The following is a 13,000-nucleotide window of genomic DNA, read 5'->3' on the forward strand; positions in this document are numbered from 1 at the left end:
AAAGCCAAGGCTTTCAGACCTTTGCTCAGGCCTGCTGATAGACATCTAAATGAACCGCTGCTTAGGAACTGCTGACTACAACCACACCTCAGTGCACATGGTATATGTTATGGCTATTTCAGTTATGTAATTAACCACAGTTCAGTCCACAGTCATGCCACATTCTTATCTCACGCTGGTTCAGATAAGTTTGTCAACCCAGAGAACTGTATCTTTCAAGTCTTCAAAAAAAATCCCATCAAGTGGTGGGAAGGTGATGGCTGCTAGTAAAAAAATATGTATAACTTCAATTCTGCAGCTTTCTATCTTTAAGCTTTATATTGGGAATATATTCCTGACTTTCTTGGTGTGTTTTTTAAACTACTTTAAAAGGATCTTACTGTGATGATTGCCTTCCAGACTACTATCTCCCAAGGTCAAGAATGAACTTCAGCTCAAGGATTAAATATGATTAAAAGTACTATGTGCTGTTGAGGAATCGTGATGAGAGCAGGATGTCCTAAAAAAGAGACATTTTCAGATTTGCGAGGCAATGATTTTGCAGCTGATATAAAAGCAACAAAAGTTTCCTGCAAGCACTGAGACGTTCAGAGCTTTAGTAGCAGCCATCAAACTATCCGAAAACATCTTTTTCTTCGGACGAATGGGGTAAAGTAATTAAACAGCCACAGGAAACGGCTTGACATCCCTCCCATCCCACTGGCCTTGGTCCCAGAGACACCAGGTTGGAGGGAAACATGTTTGTGTTGAAGTCCTTGGTCTATTTTCGCTTGCGTTTCCCTCTTTATCTGTCTGTGCCCGCAGGGAGTGGCCCAGATAAGACGGCAGACAATCAGGCAACAGCTGATTCACACTGGTTCACTGTGTGAATCTGTATTGATGCTCAGAACCCTGACTCTGCACTTTGAGCTTTCAGCGGATCACCACATCCTCATAGTGAGGATTACTGACAAAATAAGGGAGGAGGACAGTAAACACCGGGTGATAAATAGTGCACCAATTCTCATCATTCATTCATGCCCTATTTGAACTATCAGAAATCTCCCTCTTTTTACACATTGTTTGTCCTTGATGGTAAAGTTATTATGCACTCCTCTTTCACGGCCTTTTCAGCAGAGATGCAGGAGATGAAGTTTAAAAATGCATTGTGTTTATCTAGACACGTTCAATGACGTTCAACTGAAGTCTTGTTATGGCAACAACATTATCCATGGATTACATCATTCTTTATTATACAATAGAAAGGGTGTGTTTTTTTGAAAGGTGATAATGCCACTTGGCCTTTTCTCTGCAGCATAATGAATGTAAAAAATCCCTCCTTAAATTCTTTAGGCTCTGAATGAGTATATATACAATTTAGGCGAATACAAACTTGTTGAACCTTTTTTGTGGAACATGAACAAGGCTACAATAGAGTGAGCCAGTTCCACACGTAACGCCTGGCACGGAACAGTTCTGCTTTTGTTCAATCAATACAGCCAGACAGTAGATACTGTAAGTAGATGCTGTGGTGCTGAGGGTTGGCTAAAAGAGGAAAGCCTGGGAGTAACAAACACTCAATATTAACGTGCAAAACTGTTTTTACTGCAGTACGTGTACATTTTGTGCACTCAGAGTCTCACAGTGTGGCAGACTGTATTTAATCACTGTTAACATTCCTCATTAGAAGTATCTTGGCAGTGTATGTGTAATTTGGTCAACCAATCAGCCCCCTGTGACGTCTGTCGGATAATCAATGACTTGCTTGCAGGAAATTTGTAGGGTATGGAAGCTGATTTTAGAGACTTAACTCACCACAGAGAAAGATTTTGTAGTAGTAATGCATCAGACACAGATAGAGGCACCGTACATAACTCACTGTCATGCATGCATACCTTAATTTATCAAGAAAGTATGGTATATGCATGCACGGCAACAAATAACCTGATGTTTCTTTCCAAAGTGTGAGAGCAATGTAAGAGGTTCCACCCAAACTCATTCAGATCTTCACATGTGGCAGAGACAGCTGAGCAAGCACTGCTGTCTACATACATTCACAACCACAGAAATCAGTCAAACTCAAGAATGGATGATATGCGCCGCTAGTAAGCATTTGTGATTGTGTGTATTACGCACATGGCACTTTTACTCTAACTACATTCCCCATGCTCCTGTAAGCCTTGCCTGCAGCACACACCAATTCACGCAATGCAAAGGTGCACATTGTATGGAGCGAGAACAGAGTGACTGCTAAACGCTTAAAAGTAAATATGTTTTAAATGAGTGTACTTTTGTGCATGTGTTTGCATTTGTTAAAGCCATATAGCAATCTATCCGCATGTTGGAGGAAACAGCCAATAAGAACAGTGAGAACATGATGCAAATATGTACCTACATTAGTGTGTGTGTGTGTGTGTGTGTGTGTGTGTGCGCGCGCGCGCGTGTGCGTGCGTGCCTACGTACGTACATAAGCAATTGTGTACATTATAGTGCACCTCATTTAGATGACAAATGATGACCTTTCTAAAATGAGATCAGAGTGTGCTTCTCTTGGACAAGCCAAAGGGACTTAGTCCTTCTTGTCATCCACGGTAAATTACATTGCACTCATCACTGGTACACTGCATCTGACAACAATCCCTTGAGGGTATCAGGTGGCTTCAGCGATGCCAATGCTGTCATACTGCTTGAAAAGCTTTAGTATGTGTTTATTTCTGGGTGATTGGATGAAGACTTTAGCCATGCATAGCCAAATAAGGTACTATATAATAGTTTGTTTCCCAATTCCCACCACATTATTATAAAACACACAGTACTGTTTAGAGTTATTAGTCGTGACCAATGGGAATGCTTCAGTGATAAAAATTTTTTTAGAACCTGCTATCTACGACTACAAAACTAAAGCTAAACTCCTAAAACTTTGATTAACTAATATCTTGGTCATTCTGTGTGTTATCCCATATAACTAATTTAGGCAGTAGTAGTAAAAATTTAGTCATTTTGGAGTTGTGCCATCATACCAATATCTGCCTTTGTAGGGTGTAATCGATTAATTTGAGATTAATAAAGTCATATAGTGAGTAGTTTCAACCCGTGAATAACGTGTTCTTTCATGTTTAAAGTGTTATTACTGTGTGGCTTTATTTGTTGAGCATTCAAAATCCACAAAGAGATTCAAACTGCTTTGCATTGAGAGTTTTGATCCAACAACGTAATACGATTCTCCCCTTCTTGTTTGCAAAGACGCATCCAGGCCAACATTGAACCTCGTAGTTTTAATTTGAAGCTGCTGACACCCAGTTCAGATAACGTGACCTTTTGACTCTCTCCGTCCACTGACTGCAAAGATCAGACAGATTAAAAGGAAGCCTTCTGGAGGGTATAGCGAGGAGGAAAAGAGGGTCTCTTGAGCCACAAACATAGACATCATTGATCAATACAGCATGTTCATTGAAATGAGCAGGTTTATTGATAGGACTTAACAGCAGAGCAGCCCTGAAGACCAAATCCAACTGACAACAAAGACAGATTCTCCCTTTGGTCAGCTTCTAGCTGTTTTCTTTGATGCCTTTCGTTGTTTCTCTGCTACATTACAGTAGACACAGTGTGTTGTAGCTGCTCTATGAAATGTGATTCTGAAAAGTGAAAGGAAACACTGTCTGTGGTGGCCTTGCCAACATGGCTGAACGAGGGACATAAAAGCTAGTTTGTATGCAGCCAAGGGGAGTAGACATATCATGTCTGCAAATGACACTCCTGTCCTGTTCTCGCTATGCCGTCTGGTTGGCAAGAAATATAGATTCTCCCCTCTGTGCCACGTGTTACCTTGTGCCTATTTGTGTGCTCTATACTATTTGACCATGCATTTGTTTTTTCGTAGGTGTAGGCCTATGATAACGGCGTGTGTTTATAGATGTTCCCATGCATGTGAAAGTGTGTGCAAATCCCTGTTGTCCTCGTTGCATACCGGTGTGTGACTGTATATATATGCTTTCATGTGCTTGAAAGCTGACACTGGAGGTGTAGCCTTTTGGTGCCATATATAAATTTGACCCCTCTGGGCAGCCTTAAATAGTAGTCACGTTTGGACAGTCTGTTGTTTAGGTTGGACAAAGAAGAAAAACAAACCTCACTGAGAGCCACTCACCTTCAGAGCCAGATCTGAAACCTGTCTAGCTAGCCCTGTATCACAAGTGAACTTTTGTCTGAAAAAGCATTATGGAATCAAAGCTGTGTGTATTGCAACTTTGTTTTGTTTGTTCATTGTAAGCAGTGCATGTCAAATCAAATATGACTGGTCTAGCACTCTTTTGTGCTTGAGTTTGCTCATGTGTGCTCAAAGTCCTGTTAGTGTGTGTGCATATATAGAATGGGACTGTGTGCATACTCTCAAATCTATGCAGTGAAGCAGATTACGAGTAGAGCGTTGATAAAGTGTTTCAGTTGCCAGTTATGTGTGTCAAGGATTGAAGTATGTTACAAACTCTCTCTAACTGATCCCCATCTCCCTCTCCCTGTCTGACTCGCTCTGCCTCACTCTCTTCTGCATTGCTCACTCGAGCAGGCTGAAACCAGTTTTTGCTTATCACCCACCAGTTGCATTTGCTGTCACGGCTTGATACATGTGAGGGAGAAATAGTTGCCTTCTGGTCATCCTCTCATGGCTATTTTTTGAGACCACTATGACTGCTGACATCGTTGTCAATATCATCAAATCTAATCGTCTCTGTGATCATCATCCGCAGTGTCAATCGCCTTCAAAGTCCATCTTTATTGTTACGACTGAATATTAGGAAGCATAATTTTTTTCCAAAAACTACAATCATTAAACCTTTTAACCAGCCACCTGAGTGACCGTGTTTCATTTTTCTAATCTCAATTTAAGTCAGTCCTGTTAGTGTGAGGATGAACCGCCAGGCCCCTCATGAGCAAATGTTGTTTTCCTGGAGCTAGGCCTACTCTATAAATACCACAATCTAAGCATAATAATTCTCTATAGGATCATATCACTTACAGCAGTTCTATTAGCATCTACAGGCGCGCAGGCAGACTACTGGAAAAGGATAACAACTACGCAAAATAGGAAGGACTTGAGGGACAAAGTTGCAGCAATACAGAGGGAAACTGATGGTGACCTCGGTGGAGAGACGTGTGACCTTTCCTAAGCTAAAGGAAGTGACATATCAGAGAGAGAGAGAAAGTCATGGTGTCCCACTGTGTGTTGAACCGGACACAGCTGGTTTGGTCTAGCAGTTCTTCTGCCCCAACAGCAGCAGCATAGAACGAGTCAGAGGAACCGGCCCGATCAGGCTCCAACTGCTTTGCAAGAACAATATCAGATATTGTTGCGACTCGCGTGTCTGCGATGAAATGTCAAATGCAAGGCAGTCAGGACAGGACCTGAGGGCTGCTGGTGGGGAAGCTGACCGACCAACCTGGGACAATGGAGTTACTGTGATGAAAGACGGGAAAAAAACTCAGATATGAACAGAAGCCTGAGTGTAATTTAGTATGTTATGGCATTGGTATATGAAATAATTTTCCCACCATGCCCATAACTTGCCTCCAGCCACATTCTATGAGTTCAAGATCTGCATCAAAGACCTTATTAAACGTGTTTAAAAGTGAAGTTTAAGGTGGGGTCAGCATTTTGTGAGAAAGCTTGTTGTCAAAATCACTTTTTGTCAAAATCAGTGAATCGCCTCATGATCCGCCAGCTGTCTGCACTATCTGTGTGCACTGAAATACACAGCTTAGGCTTTGTAAACGGGTATGTAAACAAAGTGTCTCAGACTGACACACCATAGCTAGCAACAATGAAGGCTAAGCTACTGTTCGGCTTATACTTTGGTTTTGATAAGTATATGGCTTCAACACCTATTTAAATATTGACAGGTTTATTGCCACACTTGCAACAGTAGACTACTACTTAAAACACATGCTTCCTGTTTTTTCTTAGCGATAAATCTTAGCCTATATCGATAGCATTGTTGCTAACTATGGTGGGTCGGTTCAAGTCACTTTGTTTAGATACCCTTTTACAGAGCCTAGGCTGTGTATTAACACCTGATTGTGTTTCAGCAGACACACAAACACAGGTTGCGGATAGTTAGGAGATATTAACTGATTTTACAAGCTTTATCCAGAATTGCTTACCTCACCTTTAAAGAGAGAGAGAGCAGAGATGCCAAATTTAAAAACAAACTGTAGGCTACCTGAGCACATCCCTTTCGTGCAAATCACTTGTCTCAATTATACACTGTTGATAGAACCTAGAAAAGCTTTACCAGGAAGCGTTTATTAGGAGTTAACGGGATCTTTTTATATGCTGCATGCTTGGTAGGTCATATTGTTTACAGTCGCCCACCTGTTGTTACACACTGGCAGGCGTGGAGAACAACAGGGGGGGAGGGGGCACATGCAGAGTGTAGCTCTTAGTAGCATTACAGTTATCTGTGTAGGTATGCCAACTGACCACTTTTATGACCCTGAAATGCTTTGTTGTCCTTTCAAATTCTTAATTGAAATCAGCAGGTAAATCATACTTCATTAACTACAAAACAACACATTTCTGTCACACCAGGATTGGATTATGTTATGGTTATAAATGATGTATGCTGTTTTTCCCCAAAGTAGTCCACTTGACTGAGAACCTTTTGAAATATGTTACTTTGTTGGTTGCTACAAAATAACAAAACATTATTATTGAACAGAAAAGGAGTAAAAGCAACAATGTTCAAAAAAGTTTACTTGAGAAACATGGCGTTTTCAGGACACAGGGCTAGTTCAAGACTTCAACTGGCTCTCTATCAGTGCAAACAGCCTTGACATTGGCCTCCGGATCACCTCATAGCCCAACCACTAGAAAATGTAGACAGTTACATAACCTTTCTTTTTTTTATAGAGCTCTTAAACAAAAGTCTTGTATTAAACTTCAAACTCAGAGCAAGTTTTCAAGTGGATAATCTAAATTAAAAACACTTGACATTAAATGCTAAGATATCATTCACATCCACCACATACATCCTCCATATCACATATTGTCTTGGTCCAGTTAGCTGGGAGCGTGGAGCAGCTGAGCACATGGTGGAACAGAGAGTCAGAGGACGATTGCACTGTTATGTGTCACACATTCCTCTCTGTCTGCTCAGCTCGCAGTGACGGTGAACGGAGCTCTTTGCACCACTCGCTGATGCAGCTCCGCTCATTTGGAGGGAAAAGAGACCGGCTGCCAAAAACTGACTCAGTCAGATGAAATGAGAGAAGTCTCTTTCATCGGGGCGGTCGCTCCAAATGATTAAAATGAGTCACAGAACTGGAGTAGACCGGATTGGGCTGCCCTTGTCCTAAGGTGACTGTGGTGCGTACAAGTCTTACAAAATCAGCTTGCTTTGAGAAAAATGTATATTTATTGTAGCCTACCCTCTAATTCAAATACAAGGGAAATGAAAGTTACAAATGACTGAAATTTATGCAATTTCCAATAAAATGGTCTTAAGGACGGTGCTGCTGAGTTAAAGCTGGGGTGGAGGATTTGGGGAGAAAATGGCAGTTAGGATAGAAATTCGAATCCAAACACCTCAACTGCTCAACTTGTTCTCTTTGGTCCCTCCCCTATGGTCCCTCCCTGACACACTACACCAACAAAGTCGTGCCAAAGTGAATGGACAGTCCCAACAGCTAATAAGAACAGAGAATCGGAGCCTCGCTCTGATTGGTCAAAGTGCACAGCTCATGTTAATTTTGACCAATCAGAAATCACATACCCCAGCTTTTAGGCGGATATTTCCTGCATTTTTGAAGTGGGGTTGTATGAGGTACTTACAAGTGTGTTGCTGTAGCAGAAGTCAGCATTGTAGCCTACTGTATCAGAGAGGGCCAGAAGAAAAGCTGTTTTTCTCCACATATATAAATGATAACTTAATACCTAAATATCCCTTCAATTGTACGCTAAACTGAGATTTTTTCCACAGCTCTAGTTTGCCGCCAGACAGCCGTTTATTTTTGTTTTCTTGTGTCTCTTGAATAATCTGCAGTAGCTCTGGGTCGAGCAGCTGATTGGGCAGTATGATATACAAAAATAAAGGGCTGTCTGGCAGCAAACTAAAGCTGCGTAAAAAATCTCAGTTAAGTGTAGAATTGTATGGATATTTAGGTTTTAAGTCAGCATTTATACATGTGGAGAAAAAGCGTTTTTCTTCTGGCCCCAATACTGACTTCTGCTACCTACAACAACGAGTCCCCCAAACTCCTTATAGTGACTGTGCTGACCGCCAGCTCCATAAGGTAACACACTTACTTTGCCCATACAACCCCACTTCAAAACCTACTTAACTATTCCTTTAAGGTGGTCTCTCACTTATGCTTATTTGTACCACGTGGATTTGGAAACTGTGTGTGTGTGTGTGTGTGTGTGTGTGTGTGTGTGTGTGTGTGTGTGTGTGTGTGTGTGTGTGTGTGTGTGTGTGTGTGTGTGTGTGTGTGTGTGTGTGTGTGTGTGTGTGTGTGTGTGTGTGCTCGTGTGTGTGTGCGTGCGTGTGCAGTCAGATGTTGCATTGGCAGCATCAGTGGAACTAGTAAGGGTGTGTTGTCCATCCCCTTTCTCCTATAGGCTGATCCCTGTTATCCGAAACATTAAGCCACAACCCAGGACAGGACCCTCATGACTCGGTGGGGATTCATTCCTCAGATAGGAGAGGAGAAGTGACAGACACCGAAAGAAATACACAAGCAACAGTGTACAACAGAGTGAAAAAGGGAAAAAAATTGGGTTATTAATACATCTCAAAAAGCAACAAATAGGGACACGGGGAGGCTGTTTAGCAACAATTGAAAGAAATGTCTTAATTCTAACTTGTGGCAGGTCATTTATCTGTTGTGTAACACTGCTCTGTTATACTCTGTTGTCACAAAGCCAACCAAAATCCCATAAACATTTCAGCAGCTCCCACTTTGCTATGATTAATATATTTTGTGGCTTTCATCAAATTGTCATTTGGATACAGCTAATAGGGTTGCAATTTGGACACACAAAACTCTCCCTTTCACTTTATCATGATGAGTGTGTGTTTGTGCTCACACTTGTCTGCGTGTGCGTCCATGTGTCCCTGCTCCATGTAAAAGTCACCTGGTCATTCCTTTCCATTTTGCTGGATTCAGCTTTACAGACACCATGTTGTTTCCGCGTCATTCTCACCCAAGGAGCAAATACAGGTCTGGAGGGAAATGCCCACTGGATCGACCAAGACCGGACCAGACCAGGCAGACGGTTGGAAACTTCTTGGAACATGAGCTGAAGTCCTGGGATGTCTGGCAACAAGTTTAGGAGAGGGAATCTAAGTCGTAAGGTGGGGCAATGCTCCACCTGAGATGTTGTTAATATCTTGGATAGGTTGAGTGTTCATTGATATTGTGCTTTAATAGCTGCAGTCATTAAAACGGTATTAAGCTAAACATAGCGACCAGATTCTTGCAAAACATGTTTTGGAGAAGGCCATTAAACTCTTAAGCTTGAGATGCTTACAAACAACTGTTATGTCAGGTAGAAAACACATACAGTACAGCAAGGAGCCTGTTAAAGGCATTTTCTCACTGACAAATGAACAGATATTTTTGTTTTCATTTAAAGTGTTCATCTACAATAGGGCTGGCCCGAATGCCATTTTTCAGGCTTCGAATATTCGTTGGTTTTTCCGAGCGAATATTCGTTCCAGAAAAACACACCATCAAAAACAACATAAAAAATAATAATAATAATAATTAAATAAAACGTTAATAATCCCTATATACTCCCTGGAACCGATTTTGACAGTATCTGCATGTTTTGTTGAAGATTTACGCGCTCGGAGGTGAAGTAATGGATGCGCTATGACACTTACCCCGGAATTCCACTGGCTGCGGGTGCGGTGTCCAACGGTTTTGCTCCGTGCGCTCACGTGCGGCAATACCCACCGGCTCCGTTTTCAAACCAGCACGGCCAGCTCCGCTGAACTGCTGGGGTCGCGAGAACGAGGAGTTCCCGTGGTAATAAAAGTGACGGGCGATCGCTCTTGATAATATGATTCTCCTATATGGTATTTACACAACAACGAACGCACGGAAGGTTATTGTTCCCATCCGAACGAGTAAAAGAACAGTGGACATGCTCGTATGTATCTCTGTTTTGAGATTGTCACCTGCAGTGAACACCGAGTGTCTTATTTTGAAAATTAACCGGAGGTTTTATTGTTTTGTCGGCGCCTGTGTTCCTGTCTATCTCGATGTGTTCTGTGCTAAATTGATGCGGTGAGCTCCGGCATCCGGCAGAAATAGAAGCAGTGCGTATTTCACCGGAGAGCTGGAGCAGCAGCGGAGCAGAGAGACGGCGCAGCGGCCGTGGTGGAAACTCACCCACTGACTGCTCTTAATTGTATTTTTGTTTCTGCCGTGCTGGAGCGGAGAAGGACCGGAGACGCAGCCGGTGGAATTCGGCCTTTAGTGATGTAATATCCTCCTAAATGAGCAATACTACTACTACTACTACTACAATATTACTAACTTTTAAATCCAAATATAAAATTATTTGATGACATTATATTGCAGTACTAGCTTCTTGCAAAAAAAATGTTGAAAAAAAAAATCCGAATATTAATTTTCCGAACGAATATTCGAATAATTCGGGACAGCCCTAATCTACAATAAAAACAGCAAAGGAAAATAAATGGTTAAGATTCTGATCAAATTTTAGAACAGTAAACATCACCAGTCATCACATTTCTTTACATTCGCACTGCTGCTGCTGCAGGGTCGCCTTTAATGTCATTTCATATATAGACAGATCAACAGCAAGTTTCCCTGTACTATTTTGAGCAAGGCCAAATGGACGTTTTTTTATCAGTCCTCCTCACTGTAACAAGGGTTTTTATGTCTTGACAAGTGAAACGACAGATTTAAAAGCTACATAGGTACAGTATGAACCCAAAACAGCAAGGGAGCAGAGGACCTGAAGTCCGTTGGACCTACACCCCAGCATTTACTCTCCTAGTTAATGCAGAAAAATGGTCTATGGTCAGTTTGTGTCCAAAGAAAGTTTTTTTTTCATTTTATTTAAGCTCCATATTTGTTGTTGTTTGAGCCTTTCTGGAAACACCACTAATCTAACTAACTAATCCAAAGACAAAACCCCTTTAATGCTTTCCCCTCTGACGCTGTCTTGTACAACTCGCTCCATTTCACTGTTTAGATTAGGCAACCATGCTATTTTGGGAGTCGGTGGACTATCACCTAGCGGGTGCTCAACGTAGGGATCTGGGTTAGAGAAAGAACGGCCGTGTGATATTTGGAACCTGCTATGTGCACAACACCAGTGATGACCTAGAAACCATATAGGCTAAAGAGCAAGCGTTTGGCCCACAAAAAATAGGCAGAAGTTGTGACATTTCGGAGAATGTGATCGTATGATAAGCACCTACAGAAAGAATGCACACAGAAGGGGGGGAATTAAATTAAAGTCACACTACCAATTTTTTTTAGAGTGAAGAGTTGGTGGGACGGAGGGAAATATGTTTTGTCAGAAATTAGTAGTAATTTTTTTTTACTTTACAACTGAAGGTTGTCCTCGTGGTAAGCTCAATGCTGTGTGCACGACATTGCATAGGACAACATATACTTTTCATCCAGTGGGTACAAAGTGAGTGGCAGGAGATCAGAAGAGCAGACTAGTGGTGGAAGGTGCAGGCAGAAGGACAGGCCGAATAGGGGTGAAAGGGTTTACAGAGATTGTGTGAAGAGGGTACATATTGGATGTTTGGAGGTGGAGGGGTGGAATAACTGTGAGGAGTCACTGCTAGGGCCTGGACACGCTGCCCACCAGACAGCCCGCCCTCTGCAGTCCCCGCTGCACCTGTTGTTTTTCAGGAACGATACATACAGAGGGGGGAGGGGCGTGGGAGGGAATGAGGGCCGAGGAGACAGGCCTTCTTTGCTCCCTGTGACTCAGGAGAATTCGAGGAGGCACAGTGTGAGAGAGAGAGAGAGACAGAGAGAGAGAGCTGAGCAGGGACTTTGCTAGGAGCCGATGGAAGGGGGGGAGCTATTCTGTGAGTCAGCTGTGGCTAAAAAAGGAAACTGAGCATCTTCCACAGGGGGACCGGCAGGGTAAAAATAAGACATGTGGTGAAACAGCACTTCTCGGCCCAGCCTCTCATAGTCTCGAAGTAGAGCATAAGGCGACCAAGGACTTTTTATTGGGACTTGCATAAAAAAAGCTAAAGTTACACCTTGCAAAATCATGCTTGAGTTAGCAGGCTGCCATTAAATATCACATTTGATATGCCACGAATAGACTAAATAGCACTTAATAACAAGCATGGAAATGGACTTTGGAACGCTTTTGTAGAAACTCAAAGTCACTTTTTCATATTGTAGAAACTATTCACTACTTAACAAGGTATTAACTGTAGCTCTTAACTTTTTTTTTTATTTGGGCTGCAAGAGAATTGAACCCACTCTATGATCTGGATCCAAATCCGTATTATAACGGGAGTGGGTGTCGTGGTGAAGATGTCTCCCATTCCTACCCTCGATTTCTTAGAATAGAGCAGCAGCATTGCTCGCCATGGTGTGAAAATTCAGACATCTGAGTTGCACGGTATTCCACAACTTTGTTTTGTACCTTTTAAACATAGAGGCTTGTTGGTAATGCCAGGCCGACTTTGTTTTTCTCTCATTGGCTCCAAGTCATGTTCAGTGCCCGATTCCACCAGTATTTCGGACATGCTTGTGATACAAAATGTTATCTCATGTCGTGTTGCCGTAGCCATTGAGGAAAGCTTTGGCTCATTCTCAAACACATCTGGTGACTAGGTGAGACTAAAATTGGAAAGTTTGAAGATAACAATGTGGATGCATGAAATACTGTGCACATGTCATATACTGGAAAAGCAAGAAAAAAGATTTAAAAAAAGGCATGACAAGGGATGTAGGTGCAAGTAGCACAGCAACAGCTGACATACAGCCAGTATGAGCAACAGTATAGCTGTAG

This window comes from Ammodytes marinus (genome assembly GCF_949987685.1).
Source record: "Ammodytes marinus genome assembly, chromosome: 2".
NCBI lineage: Eukaryota > Metazoa > Chordata > Actinopteri > Uranoscopiformes > Ammodytidae > Ammodytes > Ammodytes marinus.